At 40.5% G+C, this 15,721-nt stretch overlaps 1 protein-coding gene and 1 long non-coding RNA gene across 2 annotated transcripts in view; both read right to left on the reverse strand.

Annotated features, from left to right (window-relative positions):
- Positions 1-15,721, reverse strand: part of LOC138972755 (hexokinase type 2-like) — a 289,080-nt gene that overhangs the window by 173,606 nt on the left and 99,753 nt on the right. The gene's annotated exons all lie outside the window — the stretch shown is intronic.
- LOC138972160 (uncharacterized) lies at positions 5,531-8,109 on the reverse strand. Its single transcript, XR_011457466.1, has 3 exons — positions 7,906-8,109; positions 7,262-7,438; positions 5,531-6,696 (listed from the first exon to the last, which is right to left on the reverse strand). It is a non-coding gene; the product is annotated as an uncharacterized lncRNA (long non-coding RNA).

The following is a 15,721-nucleotide window of genomic DNA, read 5'->3' on the forward strand; positions in this document are numbered from 1 at the left end:
TGTGTGTGTGTGTGTGTGTGTGTGTGTGTGTGTGTGTGTTTATTCTCATTAAAACGTGAGGGAATGCCCACAAGAGCTTGCTTTCAGCACCCACAACTGTGCAACCAGACACAGTGTGTATTTGAAGGCCTTTAACCTTAATCCGTCTCGGCGTGTAAAGGGAATGATATCTAACAAAAACAATGTCTCAAATCGCTCCAAGAGCTATACAGTTCAGCCTACTACAAACCAGGAATACAATACACGTTTTAGCGCTGAGGTACTCAAATCGAAAACGGCAGTGTTTTGAGTGGGCCTCCCAGTCTGTAATTCTCATTGTGACGTTTTTGGGCGAGTCATAATTTTCGTCCTACCTTTCGACCCTGAGTATTGCATGTGCTATTCCTATACATATTTAACTGAAATTGAACCGAGAGCTACACAGTTTGTGTTGGTAGTTGAATATATGCCAACACACACGATAATGGTCTGATACATAGTGTTGGCATAGTTGGCATAGTTACGGAGCAGTTTTGACCAAATCATTGCAGGTGTTTTTAAATGACAGTACAGCGAATGTCTCTTGAACGTTTTAAGATCCGAATCATTAGAACACTTTCCGAAATGGAGCCTTCGGTACACTCTCTTTAAATATCGAATACAGTAGCAAGTAAAAAACCAAATATAAAACATTCACTATTGTTTCCAGATGGTGAGTTCTCACTGTGTAGTTTGGTACTGACTTTGTGTCTCCAATCGAGATGTCTTCAAAGAAAATGAAAGTATCTGTTATGCCTTAAGTCCTCGGGGCGGGGATATAGCTCAGTTGGTAGCGCGCTGGATTTGTATTCAGTTGGCCGCTGTCAGCGCGAGTTCGATCCCAGGTTCGGCGGAAATTTATTTCACAGAGTCAACTTTGTGTGCAGACTCTCTTCGGTGTCAGAACCACCCCCCGTGTATACTACATTGGGTGTGCACGTTAAAGATCCCACGATTGACAAAAGGGTCTTTCCTGGCAAAATTGCTTAGGCACAATTAATAATTGTCTACCATACCCGTGTGACTTGGAATAAGGCCGTGAAAGGTAAATATGCGCCGACATGGCTGCAATCTACTGGCCGTATAAAATTTCATCTCACACGGCATCACTGCACAGCGCCTAGAACTGTACCCACGGAATATGCGCGATATAAGCCTCATTGATTGATTGATTGATTGAAGTCTTAAAGAAAGCTTTGTAACAACCAACTTTGTTCAAGGTGAGTTTTCATAACAACATGTTGCAGGCTTCTTGTTTTCTTTGCAGTTTTCATAGGATGGCCCATGATCATCTGGTATGGTTCTGGCAGTGGTTTTCGAAGATGGCTGAAAATCGTTTTTTTATCGGAGTTTTGATAAGAGGACCCACGGGCACCTTTCTTGATCCCAGGAGTGTTTTCATCGGATTGCCCGCCACCGCCTTTCTGGGTCCTTGGGTCTCTCATTGTCAGTACCAACAGGAGGGTTAGGAAGAACGTAACCATCAGCATCATGTTTCTTCTGTATACTTGTGTGTATGTGATGAACACGATTTTGTTCTGATGCAGAGCAAATTTCATGAAGATAATTAGTATCCCCTGTGGATTGCGTATGTGTTGTACTTAGATCTTGGAGAGCATCTGCAACAAGAAGTAAAATGAACTTAATATTTGTAAAATAATGATATAGTTTACGTAGTTTGGTTCATTCATATACCCAGTGTTATCACATGGACTGAAAGAGATAGATCAACACGCAATGGCATCATTTATAGCAAAGGTGAATGATATGAGTTGGGACATCCGTGTGTGAAATGACTGAACTACAATAGTTGACAATCGGTATTTTGTACCAGCTTCATTGATACTGCCCGGAACGTCGACTACTTCATCGTAGTTGTGATTGCTGTGTGTTTTGGATGATCGCCTGCTCTGCCACCGTTGATTGAGGTCTTCTCCCTCGGGCGACATCGGTCGTAGCGGTAACGGCCTCCCTGGATATCCTCGCGATCGTGGTCTGGAGCGTCGCTCTGTTTAGTTTAAACATAATGGGAGTGAAGGAGTGTGGGTTCGGGTTTGAACATTTGACGACGTAGTAATGAAAAAGAACTCACAAAATTATAGATGTAAGTATGATGAAGTTAACTTATTATTTACTGCAAACGAATACATTCGTGCAATCACAAACAATCTACTTTGTGAAAAGTAACACATTCATCTAGGGATTTCAGCTCCTTGGGTGATCACAACTTCGAAATTCGTCTTTGTCAAACCGCGATTTTTCACAACAAAACCAAAAATCAACATGAAAAGGAATTCCAAGGACTATTGTTTACAATATATTTCTCTCTTGCCGACATTTTCCTCGTATGCAAACTTCATTGACTGTCAATGTAGAAAACAATTGCTAATTACAGACACAGACATATACACACAAACAACAAATAGACACACACTTGAATGTACACTTAGGACAACAAAGAGATTCTCACTTTGATTTTATTTATAGTTACCTACCTCTTCTTTTCTTCTGTATATAGCAAGCGACGAGAACAACTATAACGGTGACGACGACAACAGCACTGGCTGACACAGCTACGATCAGGGTCAAAGAGTTGGTCCCTGGTGGAGGGTCCTGCTCTAGCTCTTGTTCAGGAGTGGCAGTACTAGGCAAAACTGAAGAATTAATGGATCATGGATTAGAAACAAAACCCAGTCAATCAATAATTATATCAATTCGCTGATCAATCGGTCGATTACTCAATCATCAATCAAATAATCAGCCAATCAATGTTCTAGTCCTTCTTCTTCTTTTTTCCCCTCGGCACTGTCTTATAGTGTATAATTATTATATTTCAGCTCAGCAAGGTTTGTGCAGTTGTTTTGTTGTTGTTATGTTTGTGTATGATGGGTAGAACTAGTGAATGGGCACAGTTGAGAGCGCTTGGTGTAACTACCTTTTGTAGTATTCAGGAAAAGGTAGATAAAAGAATCGAGTCTGAAGTATGTTGCCCAATCGACAGATAGGCAGGACAAATAAAGAGAGAAAGAGAGAATTGAATTGAATTGAACTTTATTTAACAAGGATTAAGATTTAAGGCTACGCTGTTTCTTACAATCTGTCTTTGGGACGCACAGACACACAATGATAACAATACAAAATTAAAACAGTTAACAACAGAAGGAGGTCGGAAAACTTGAGCACGTTTAATTGATAATAGATTAGCTACATTTGTGTTATAAATCTTGGTAGAACAATGTAAATGTTGTGGAACGTTCCAAAATAAATAATTAAAACAATTTGTATAATAGCAACATTGCTCTTAAGTACATATGTTTAAAGCATTATCTCGTTCCTTATATATCTTGAAGTTTATCCACCCACATGTGCAGATTTGTGTTGACACGTTTCAACACTGTTCTTATTGAGGAAATAACTGTTGGTACCCATAAAGCAGCGTTCTAATGAGGTTGTCTCCCCTTGTCAGCACAAAGTATTCTCGAGGTCATTCAGAGTTATACACTGAATAGAGATAGTTTCGTTTCCGCATTGCTGGATGTCTGCCTCGAAATTGCGATACTGCCCTATAATTGGCAATCATACACTCATACAAGCAGGAATGTCGCCACTTACGTTACAACGCGGCAATGTGTAAGAAACGCCTTCTTGAATGCTAAACTCGGTTTGACGTGCACAGATCTCCATCGATGTTCCCATTCAATACTCAGCGGGGAAACAGCGGTTTTTTTCGCTGAAGATTTGCATCGACATTGTACAGAGTATACCAGGTAGTTTACGTTAGCAGTCCCTCTGACATCTATTCTACATGACGTTTTTGTTTTTAGCATTCCTCCCTTTGAAATAAGGTATAGGCATCCTAACCAGATTGTCAAAACTATGCAGAAAAAAAGTGCGTCCTGAAAATGAAAATTGTTTTCGTGCGCCTGTGCTGTCTGTGTGTGTGTGTGTGTGTGCGTGTGCGTGTGTGTGTGTGTGTGTGTGTGCGTGTGCGTGCGTACGTGCGTGCGTACGTGCGTGCGTGTGTGTGTGTGTGGGTGTGTGTGTGTGTGTGTGTGTGTGTGTGTGTGTAATGATACCCTTCCGGCCTATTTCATAGCGTGCCTTATTGAACTGAACACAAAGCTCACAGCGACTGTTATCCCCGAGTACGCAGTAGGAGGGTCCTGCAGACTTTAATTGTGTCTCTGTGTGTGTATCTGTGTGTCTGTCTCGACTTAACAGCTTATTGCTGGGAAACTACTGGGCGCAGTTCGTTCAAAAGTTGATACACTAACTTGATAATAGGTCCGATTGATCCTATTAAAACTTCATAATGTTACCTGGGACCTAAATGCCAAATAATCCACAAAAAACGACTCTTAACGGTGGGCGCGATTCGCGGTGGGATACAACAGCCGTTCGGCTGATAAACCGCCCAGCCAAGTCAGCGACACCAGGCTTTGCGTGCGTGCGTGCGTGCGTGCTTTGCGTGCGTGTACCAATGCGCGAGGACTATAGGCATTTGAGTTCACTGGCGAATGTCAGATTTGTTGGCTTGGTGGAAAGCGTTTCCGACTATGGCCAAAGTGATCCGGGTTCGATTCCCGGCATGGGCGGTCTATTTTTTTTTTAAATTGGTTTTTTTTGTTTATAAATTCTTGTTTACTATTGTTTATTATGAACGTTTTAATGTTTTATTTTACTCTAATATTTTTTTTAATTGTGTAAAATAAATAATTATTTTTTTTAATCCACGTGCACAAGACAAAAACTTTCATACCAAGGGAGCGAGCCAGTCTGAAGAGTACTCGGGTCCAGCGCCAGCGTTTTTTATAGGTGGAGCGTAACACGCTCGTCAAAAGTGCAATGTGTAGTGCAGTCCACACATACTGCATTGAGTGGGGGTGGGAGAAATGTGGGGCGGCGGAGGCAGGGGGGGGGGGGGGGGGGCAGTGAACTATAGCTAGGCGATGTCGACATGGCGGTTTGGTTTAAACAAAACTTTATTCAATTTTAATCATGACAAGAACAATGCATGGATGATTACATACTCAAGCATATAATGCTTAGTTTAAGCAATCAGAGTAATTACAAAACAAAGGTTAGCATGATGGCGGAATAAATACATTAACTCATTTCAGGAAACGAAGAAACAAAACAAAAAACAAAACAGATACACAGACAAGCAGAAAATGGGAAGGGGTTGGTGATACAGGAGGTGGGGAAAGGGCACGAGAGAACAGGAATAGGAGTTAAGCCCGCCACCGACCACAGCCGAACCACGCAGAACCAGCTCGTCGAACGCTCGGCGAAACATTCCACCGAACCAGTTTTGGCGGTTTTGGTGCCTCTAGCATGCAGAACACTTTTTTTGCTTTTGTTTTTACTGATTCAAACTTGGAGGAAAGCCACTAAGAGCTATCAAGGCAGAAAACAAAACAATACACAAGATCAAAACACACACACACACACACACACACACACACACACACACACACACACACACACACACACACACACACACACACACACACACACACACACACACACACACACACACACACAAGCAAACACACTTTAAAGATGAATCAGGATCTTGTGTGTTTTTTCCAACTACTAAACGCTTAATATTATGACAACAGTGTGGAGCAAATAACTTTAACCGGAGCTATTAATCATTTTTCTAATCTTTTTTCTTGACGATTTTGGCACCTCACACACGGTGAAGAACAACATATTATGAAGTAACTTCAGAGAAGACAGCAATTTGGTTGGCATCAAACATACCACCAAAACATATGAAATTAAGTTAGGCCGTGCGACACTTTAGTTGGCATCTCAGAAACTAATAATGAACTCAGGTCAGAACTGTCAACAGTCTGGCTTCATTTAGTTTACTTTTGTTTTAAGCAAACATGTAATCAAAATATATGACATGTTACAATTAACAATATGCAACGAGAACACCAACTCAAGCAGAAAAGGATATATTACGTGACCAAAACAATACCATTTATTACACAATTCTCCATGATGGTGAACTTAAAGCAGAAGAACAAATTATAGGGTTGGGTAGGGGAATTTCACTTTTCAAATGTAGAAGTCTCTTATTGTAAAAGTTTTACCCTTTGGTCTTAAACCGTGTTGTCATCAGTTGGTTTGGAAGCAGCGTTTATCCCTGTAGGTATGTGTCCATGCGAAAACCCACCCACAACTTGTAACAATCTTGTTTTTTTCAAGATAAGTTTGTATAGGATGAATGCGTATAACTCTTCTTCTTTTCTTCGCAGTTTTCATATGCTGCCCCACGAGTACCCTGTTTTCTTCCAGCGGCGTTTTTCAAAGTCGGCTGAAAAGCAGCTTCCATGTTTTCCCTGCAGTTTTCATACGACGATCCGGGAACACCTTTCTTGATTCCAGGAGAGTTTTCATAAGACAAACCAGGTGTAACTTTCTTGATTTTGAGAGAGTTTCCATTGGATGGTTTGACAGCGTCTTTCTTGGTGCACGTTCTTTCAGTACTAAGAGGAGTGCTGGGTAGGATGTAACCATCATCATCAAATTTCTTCTGGCATGGTTTTAGTGTAGTTTCCTGTTTATGAAGAAATCGGTGCTCGTCTGAAGCAGAACTAACTGCGTGAAGATAATAAGTATCCCCTTTGGATTGTGAATGTGCTGTACTCAGATCTTGTGAAGCACCTGCAAGAAAAAGCAACATCTTCAAAGTGTTTGTAAAATCAAAACAAAACAAGAAAAACACTAGTCTTGACAATCAATGGACTAGTGGTAACCTACATCAAAAGACTAAAAAATAACGCCCAAGTACGGGTACCCTCAAAATTGACCTGACAAAAACGTAAGGTACAAATACAAAAATCGACGAACATTCAGAATAGGTACAACTTGGGAACGCAAAAAGGTATCTTAGTAATAATTTGCAGCATCGCACAAATGTTGTAAAATGCAATGATGTAATGAATAGAAAATAAAACATCTATAGGCGAGTTGAGTTAGCTACGTTATGGTTAAATTATGTCTATGTTTAAGTCTTATTTTGTTTGACAAACATTATTGTCCAAAACATTGGGGTTTTTTCTTTTCCAAAGGGACCCTTTTCAGACAGTGAGCATTAAATCGCAATAAGCGTACGAGACATACGCTTTTCATAAGAACCATTGGAAAAGCTGAGTAAACAAATTGTATAAGTAATATACTGATGCACATATACACTTGCTTAATTTTTGAGCTTAAGTTTATTTTCTACCTGTTTCAATGTTGCTGGCCGGAACTTCGACCACTTCATCGTAGCTGTGATTGCTGTGTGTTTTGGAAGATCGCCTGCTCTGCCACCGTTGATTGAGTTTCTCACCCTCGGTCGACATGGGTCGTAGCGGTAAAGGCCTCCCTGGATATCCTAGGGATCGTGGTCTGGAGCGTCGCTCTGTTTAGTTTAAACATAATGAGCGTGAAGGAGTGTGGGTAGGGGGTTGACAATTTGACGACGGAAAAAAATAAACGCGAATTGACAAAATTATGATTGTAAGGATGGTGAAAGTTACTGATTAACTGCACAGGAATAAATTCGTGCACTCACAAACAATATACTTTGTGAAAGTAAGACATTCGTCTAATTATTTCAGCTTCTTTGGTGATCAAAACTTCAACAATCGTCTTTGTAAAACCATTATTTGACAAGAGATCAACAAAAATGAACATGACAAGGAAATCCAATGATTATTGTTTACAATATACTTCTCTCTTGCCGACATTTTCCTCGTATGCAAACTTCAATGACTGCCAATGTGGAAAACAATTACTTATCAGGGACACATACAGACAACAAATAGACACTTTGTGCATCATGGGACAAAGATATCCTCACTACTAATTTTATAGCTAGCTACCTACCTCTGATTTTCTTCGTTATACAGCAGGCGACGAGAACAACGATAACAGTGACGACGACAACAGCACTGGCTGACACAGCTACGATCAGGGTCAAAGAGTTGTTCCATTGTGGAGGGTCCTGCTTTTGCTCTTGTTCAGGAGTTGCAGTACCAGGCAAAACTGAAGAATGAATGGATAATGGATTAAAGAAAAGAAGGAAAAAACAAGTCAACTGGTTGATCAATCGATCGATTCAGCAATCATCTAATAATCAGCCAATCAATCTTCTAGTCCTTCTTCTTTTTCTTTTTCTTCTGAGCACAGTCTGACAGTGTATATTATAGTTAAGCTCAGCAAGAGTTGTGCAGTGGTTTCGTCCTTGCTATGTCTTTGTATGATGGGTAGAACTAATGAATGGGCACAGTTGAGAGCACTTGAGGAAACAACCTTTAGTAGCATTCAGGAAAAGGTATATACAAGAATCGATTTTTGCCCAGTCGACAGATAGGCAGGACAAATACAAAGAGCAAGAGAGAGAGAGAGAGAGAGAGAGAGAGAGAGAGAGAGAGAGAGAGAGAGAGAGAGAGAGAGAGAGAGAGAGAGAGAGAGAGAGAGAGAGAAAGAGAGAGAAAGAGAGAGAGAGAGAGAGAGAGAGAGAGAGAGAGAGAGAGAGAGAGAGAGAGAGAGAGATAGATTGAAAAAGAGACATTAAGAGATACATAGACAGACAGACAGACAGACAGGCAGACAGACAGACAGACAGACAGACAGACAGACAGGCAGACAGAACCCCAAACTTCATTACGAAATGATACATGTTTTCGGCTTAACGTAATCTTCCAATCTGACAGACTGACAGGCAGGCGGCGAAAGAGATATTGAGACAGACATACATATAGACAGATAGAGAGGAAGACGCATATATAATGCCGTTACACATACACACACAGGACGAGGCAGAATGAGGGACATAAAGAGAGAGAGAGAGAGAGAGAGAGAGAGAGAGAGAGAGAGAGAGAGAGAGAGAGAGAGAACTTTGAACCTGTATTTATTTATATCTAAATAACAGAGAGAGAAGAGAAAGAGAGAGAGAGAGAGAGAGAGAGAGAGAGAGAGAGATAGACAGACAGACAGACAGACAGAGACACAGACAGACAGACAGAGACAGAGACAGAGAGATACAGAGACAGAGATAGAGAGAGAGAGAGAGAGAGAGAGAGAGAGAGAGAGAGAGAGAGAGAGAGAGAGAGTGGAATACTCACCAGTTTGAACGAAATCCACTACCTTCTCAAACTTGTAACCGTTTCCCAGTTCTCCAACAAGGGTTAAGTCGTCTCCCCTGAAGTTGTCAATGCGTCCTGTCAGTGAATGGGAAAAGCACGTGCAACCTACAGGTTTTGAACACTCTCCGTCTTCAAACCGAATGTTGCAAATGGGAGTTGGAAAATCCGGACGATCGTTGCTGCCCTGAAACGCTTTGACCGACTTGACAAAGCTGTTCTCGCCTTCACATGTGTTCTCCACAGTAAAGGTCAAGGTGGAACCACCATTTTTAGGAACCAGCGTCGTTTTGGTTATAAACGATGAACCTTCAAGGAGAAGAATGGAAATAAACAGATTACTAAGGAAACAAAAAGGCTACGACATTTTAACACCAATATACAATGTTCGGAAATATCTCTGTCGGGTTTGTATAAGTTGTGAAAGAGTGAATATCCTTGTTTTTTCAGAGACAAATGAATTCACGTGTGCTCCTGCCCACGTGTTTCAGACACACCTCTCGCTAGTGATTGGCCCCTGCAACGAGTGTTCAAGTAAAAGGGATATTTAACCATTCATAACCCGACAGTTATTTTCGGAATTCTACTATTGTTTGCTATGTATGTACCCTGTGAACTATTCCTCACGATGTGTCAGTTTTCATTGAGTGAGACTGCCATATTGTGCAAAAAGAAGTAGCATGCAATGCATTCATCAACAGTATGCCAGAATACTTTCAACTATGCACAATCCTGCTTGGCTTTAACCATCTGAATGTGGGTAAACCTAAAATGTGTGTCTTCACGTCAATATGGATACACTATTTTAAATGCTGGTACGAACTGTGCAGCACATTTTATTTAATGGCACACTGCTCCCCTTGACACGACCCACGCCATCCGAATAAGAATAATGCACGTTTTGCCGCCTCTTTCCAGAGTATGGGTCGTACACGACCCACGCCATCCGAAAAAGAATGCACAATGTACAATTTATTACGTAACTCCATAATTATGGGTTGTCCTCGATCCACATCATCCCGACTGTGTAGTTCAAATTACGTCATTGTTTATTTGTTTGTTTACACATATATTCTTTCAAAAGTGGGGCAACAGGAAGGTCGTATGGTGATGGGAGATTACATGAAGTCTCAATTAAAAACGTAAACTAGTTTTAGAGATAAAGACGATTTTATGAGGTTCTGGGGTTAAAGACCATCTATATATGTATAGGTTACAACACGAGTGGTTTTTTATATGGCTTGTATTTCAGTCAAGACCCAGCGGATGAATATCATCGGGAGACACGAGCCTTTGGCGAGTGGCTCTCGATTGATATTCCCGCTGGGTCTTGACTGAAATACAAGCCATATAAAAAACCACGAGTGTTGTAATCTGTATATCCCATTCTACCATCAAACACAAAGTGTAGACTACTAGCGGCACTGTTGCGATCTGTGGAGTGTGAAACAGTGTTTTCAGCGAGACTTGGCCTTTTTGCAACCTTAAACTAAGTGACCGTCGCTGAAAAAATAAAACGAATGAGTGCATCTATAAGTACGCGGTAACACTACTTTCAGACCGTTTAAAAGCTTTAAGTAAAGGTTCATAAGTTGCAAGAAAGTAATGAAGTCGTATAGAAATCCATTTAGTTGAAGCGCACAATTCTTTTGCGTTTCAGGTCGGCGGAACGTGGAAACCGGTTTGGCCCCCATTTGGCTTACTCGACTCGATTCAGAATCGATTCCACGTTGTTTTTTTCGAACGCATTATTATACAATTAGTCTTATTGACAGAGAAGCAAATTTTAGGGAACACATATGTAGATTTAACCATTTGCTCCCTATTTGAAATGTATCTACATGATAAACTGTTTTGTGAGTGTGTTTGCATGAACCTAAACTGGTATGGGTGCGAGGAAAACAGGACCCAAGTCTGTCACCGCCGCTTGATTGCATTTTGAAAGAATATGACTGGATTACGGAAAAATACACACATGTTAAGTTCTTAGATACCTTCATCGCCAATGTGGACTTACTGCAGAGCCAGGCAAAAGAGTAGACTTGCTCGCAAAACACGTGAAACAGCTGATGATAGCGAAGCCCAACCGTGCCAGGTAAGGACGGTCTGACAGATTCTCAAAAGTCGTCTGCTAACGAAGCAAGGGGAGGGTACTCGTGTTTTTGTTTTGGTTCGCTAGCATCTGGTTATCTTGTAAGTTGAATGTTCGTTTTTTCCCACCTGCATTGCTTTCATAATGAAAGAAACGTTTGCTTATTGCATCTCATACATCAGATCAGTTCTGAGATTCATTTTTGCGTGCAACTGATATGGTTTTCTGAGCCGTGCAATACGATTTTGGAACTTCATACAAATGTGTCACATTGTTCGGCGCGAGGTCAAAGGTCGGGAGCAAAGTAGTTCTTCGCCCAAATCGGAATCTGCACTATCATATATTTTTTTGAGTCCATGATGTATTTATTGAGCTATAAAAATACAACATATATACCCATACTGAAGTAACAGAGACAAAGAAGGGAGGTCATGGGATATATATATATATACGACTAGTGTCTGTGTGTCTGTGCGCGATGCGCGGCCAAAGTTCTCGATGGATCTGCTTCAAATTTGGTGGGCTTATTCAGAGAGACCCCGGACACAACCTCATCGATGAGATATTTCAACACGTGCTCTCAGCGCGCAGCGCTGTGCGCGCTGAACCGATTTGTTTGTTTTTTGTCGGGATCCACCGCTACCAGTAACTCTTCCTTATCTTCTCCAGTGTTTTCAGCCGCGATTATCTCCCTTCCTCCGTGTGGCGTCAATCCATATTCCCGTTACGACGTTACTATTTTTAGAAGGTCACTGCACGTTACTATTTTTAGAAGGTCTCCAGTGTTTTGCGCGTTTATCTCCTTTCCTTCGTGCGCCGGCGAAGCCGACGTACACCCGGGTGCCCGGCGCAGCCGGGTATTCGGCTCTACTTCTTCCCGGCGAAGCCGGTACCCGGCGAAGCGGGTAATCATCTAGTGTTATATATCTTCGTTTACTTTGCACTGAAGAACGGAAATAAGATACTCACATAGCATATCGCCACAGACAGCTTGAAATGCAAATGCGAGAGCTGCAGCCACACACGTGGTTTTGAGAAGATACATCCCCTTTGGATACAAGCAGCTCACGCATTCACGTTATGAAACATGCGTACAGTCGAGCGGTCGGGCAACGAGTGTTTGTGTGTATACAATACAACACACAGTTCACAGCAAGATTGTGAAGCTGTTGAGATGAGATACATTTCCGCTTTTAAGGTTTTGTTTGCATTAAGTGCGATAAAGAACGGTGGTGGTGGTAAGGAAATTAAGAAAAACAATACACAATTACTCAACTGTTTGATGTGACTGTCAAACAAAACTAAAATATGTCCCTGTTTAAAATGCGATTTTCTAAAACCGACACAAATGTGACGGTGGTAAAATATATATGTCTGAATAATAACAATGTTAGTGTCAATTGTATGGGTTACTCTTATTTTACTTACATTACAACAGTGACATATCTACTCCATCCAGTCAACAACAAACAGCCGAAGCTCTCTCCCCCCCCCCTCCTTGGCACAATGCGGGTTTTTTTCTTCTAAATGAAAGGTATGAAAATCAGCTAACAATACCTCTTTGTTGTTTGGCTCAATCAATGACTTGAGTTCGTGATAAGCTCCTTGTTCGATGTACCTCCTTTGACAAAACACACACACACACACACACACACACACACACACACACACACACATACACACACGCACGCACGCACGCACACACACAAACACACACTCACACACACACACACACACACACACACACACACACACACACATACACACACACGCACAGAAACGGATAATGTGGATCGGAGTCGAGCAATATAGTTTAATAGAACAGAAAGTGTGGACATTTACATAGATTCAAGTTTATTATGTATGTAAAATGTTCGGCGGCTGAATCTCAAATTTGGACAGGCTCTGACGTGTAATACGAATAGCACACACAGCAACGACATCCCAGAAATCAACACCTTGTTTCCCGCGCAGAGTAGGATTTTGTTTTAATATAATTATATATTTAAATCTTTCCACAAATGTAGATTTGAGTTCGTTTGAAGATTTTTTCATCAGAAAAGTCCACTCTTCACAGACAGGACACAGGCTGTTGATTGTTGGTGTGTGTCCAATTGTAGACATGATAACAACATAATAAATGGGGTCCTGATTTGGCCTATTATGGTCCGCTGGACCCGAAAAGCAACAGCTAACTGACTAACTAGTAACAACATAATATTTAAAAAGCCTTGTCAGATCTGACATTGTGAGTCGAATCGTGTACAGGAAGGTCGGTGACTTTAACAAACAATTGAACATATTAGAAAAGCAAAATAGTGCAAAAGAATATCCGAATAAATACAGGCTCGCAAACCGAAAGTCGAATACCAAACAACTACTAATTTACAAACAATTGCACTGCTGCACATCTGAGATAAGAAAAAACAAACAACAACAACCAACAACTCCAACATCATCTGGAAATAAAGGATTCGTGGATAGGGTGAGACGAATAATTCTAGTTAGGTTTTAAGTAAATAAGGCATTGGTAATAAAGATGAGGAAATGATGAACAGATCAAGTACTGTGAAACAAATAACAATTAATTATTTTGACCAAAACAAAAAGGCATTGAACCGAAAAAAGATGAACACTTGCAACACCGAAGATGAAAAGCTCACTGTATAAGAACATGCTACGACAATGAAGGCAAATAGTATTATTAAACTGACAACAGGAAATATATGATTGGCTTGCCTCAACGAATAACTAAACCTGTAATCAAAACACACACACACACACACACACACACACACACACACACACACACACACACACACACACACACACACACACACACACACACACACACACACACACTCACACACACACAACCTGACAGGGACTACTCTAAATTATATAGTTAATACATTCATACACAGTACGTAAACCCCAAACGTATGAAGGCAGTGAGAAACTACGGTACACACATTCCGAACAAAACATAATGTACATTGGCCATGAATGTGCAACGGACGTGTATCGTTAATAACGTTTCGAAAATTACGACACAAATAAGTCCGAATCAACATTTGTAATTACCATAATTATCCTATAAGATGTGCTCTCTCTCTCTCTCTCTCTCTCTCTCTCTCTCTCTCTCTCTCTCTCTCTCTCTCTCTCTCTCTCTCTCTCTCTCTCTCTCTCTCTCTCTCTCTTATTATGAAGGCAAATAGTATTATTAAACTGACAACAGGAAATATATGATTGGCTTGCCTCAACGAAATTATTCATGGATGTGTACCTCAAACCATATTTTCCAAATTCACGTTAAAAACTTCACGCCAATTGATGAGACTGAACATGCCTCTGCCTAGGATTGACCTATTCAAATCTAGTTTAGTCTATTCAGGTAGCAGTCTCTGGAACACTCTTCCGACAATCCTACGGCAAACTAGCAGCACAAACGTTTTTAAGACCAGATATACGTCTTATCTCATGAAGTATAAATAAACATCTGTTGTCGCTAGAATGGTTGTTAAAACGAACAACCGGTGCTTTTTAACAATGTATTATTATTTTTATATACACTGATTCTTTCGAATGCAGTGTATGTCAATGGGCATGGCACTTACAACGTTGTTGCGTCAGTGCAATCTACTCTATAATTCTTAACTCATGTCAAATGAACTTACATTTTTCATTTAAGCAATGTATTGTATGTAAATTGATGATATGTTCTTACTTTCATTTCTATTATAATCATGTAGCAGTAGTTTGTTTTCTTTACTTGCTTATTCTTTAGCAATTTTAGACTAGTCCCTCTTTAGGGCGAGGGCCAGATGTAAAAAAGCAGATCACTGCTTACTCTATTACCCTCGTAAAATAAAGAATTGTTCTTGTTCTTGTTCTTGTTCTCTCCCTCTCTCTCTCTCTCTCTTTTTTTTTTTTTTTTTTTTTACAAACACATAGTTCCCTGTTATATAGGATTTTCAAGCATTGCTAAAGAATCCTAATGCATCTTAAAATGTCTTATTGGTTGCTTGACATGTTAATTATGGTAAATATGTCAGTTGTACTATTGTTAAACTTATCTTTTATTTCTTCTTGTTTGTTACCCCTCAATGGGCGAGGGCCGGATGAAAAGAAGCATGTATGCATTGCTTATTCTGTCACCCTCGTAAAATAAATTTCAATTCAATTCAATTCAATTCTTAGTCAGGCAAAGACGACTCGCGACCTAGTTGAGCCAATCACTTACTTCACACAATTACTATTAACAGTTGAAATGTTCTCACACACATTCTCGCAGGATAGTGAACGACATCATTGCTCACTGATTCACTTGTTGTGTATTAAGAGGGCGAAAGATTCAAAACAAACCTCACACAAATAGTAAATAAAGAAAAGGCATAACTATATGCCACAAAATGAACGAGGCCAGGCTATTTTCAGGTTTGCTGGCCAGCGTGGCAAGAGTGAG

This window comes from Littorina saxatilis, linkage group LG8 (genome assembly GCF_037325665.1).
Source record: "Littorina saxatilis isolate snail1 linkage group LG8, US_GU_Lsax_2.0, whole genome shotgun sequence".
Lineage (NCBI taxonomy): Eukaryota > Metazoa > Mollusca > Gastropoda > Littorinimorpha > Littorinidae > Littorina > Littorina saxatilis.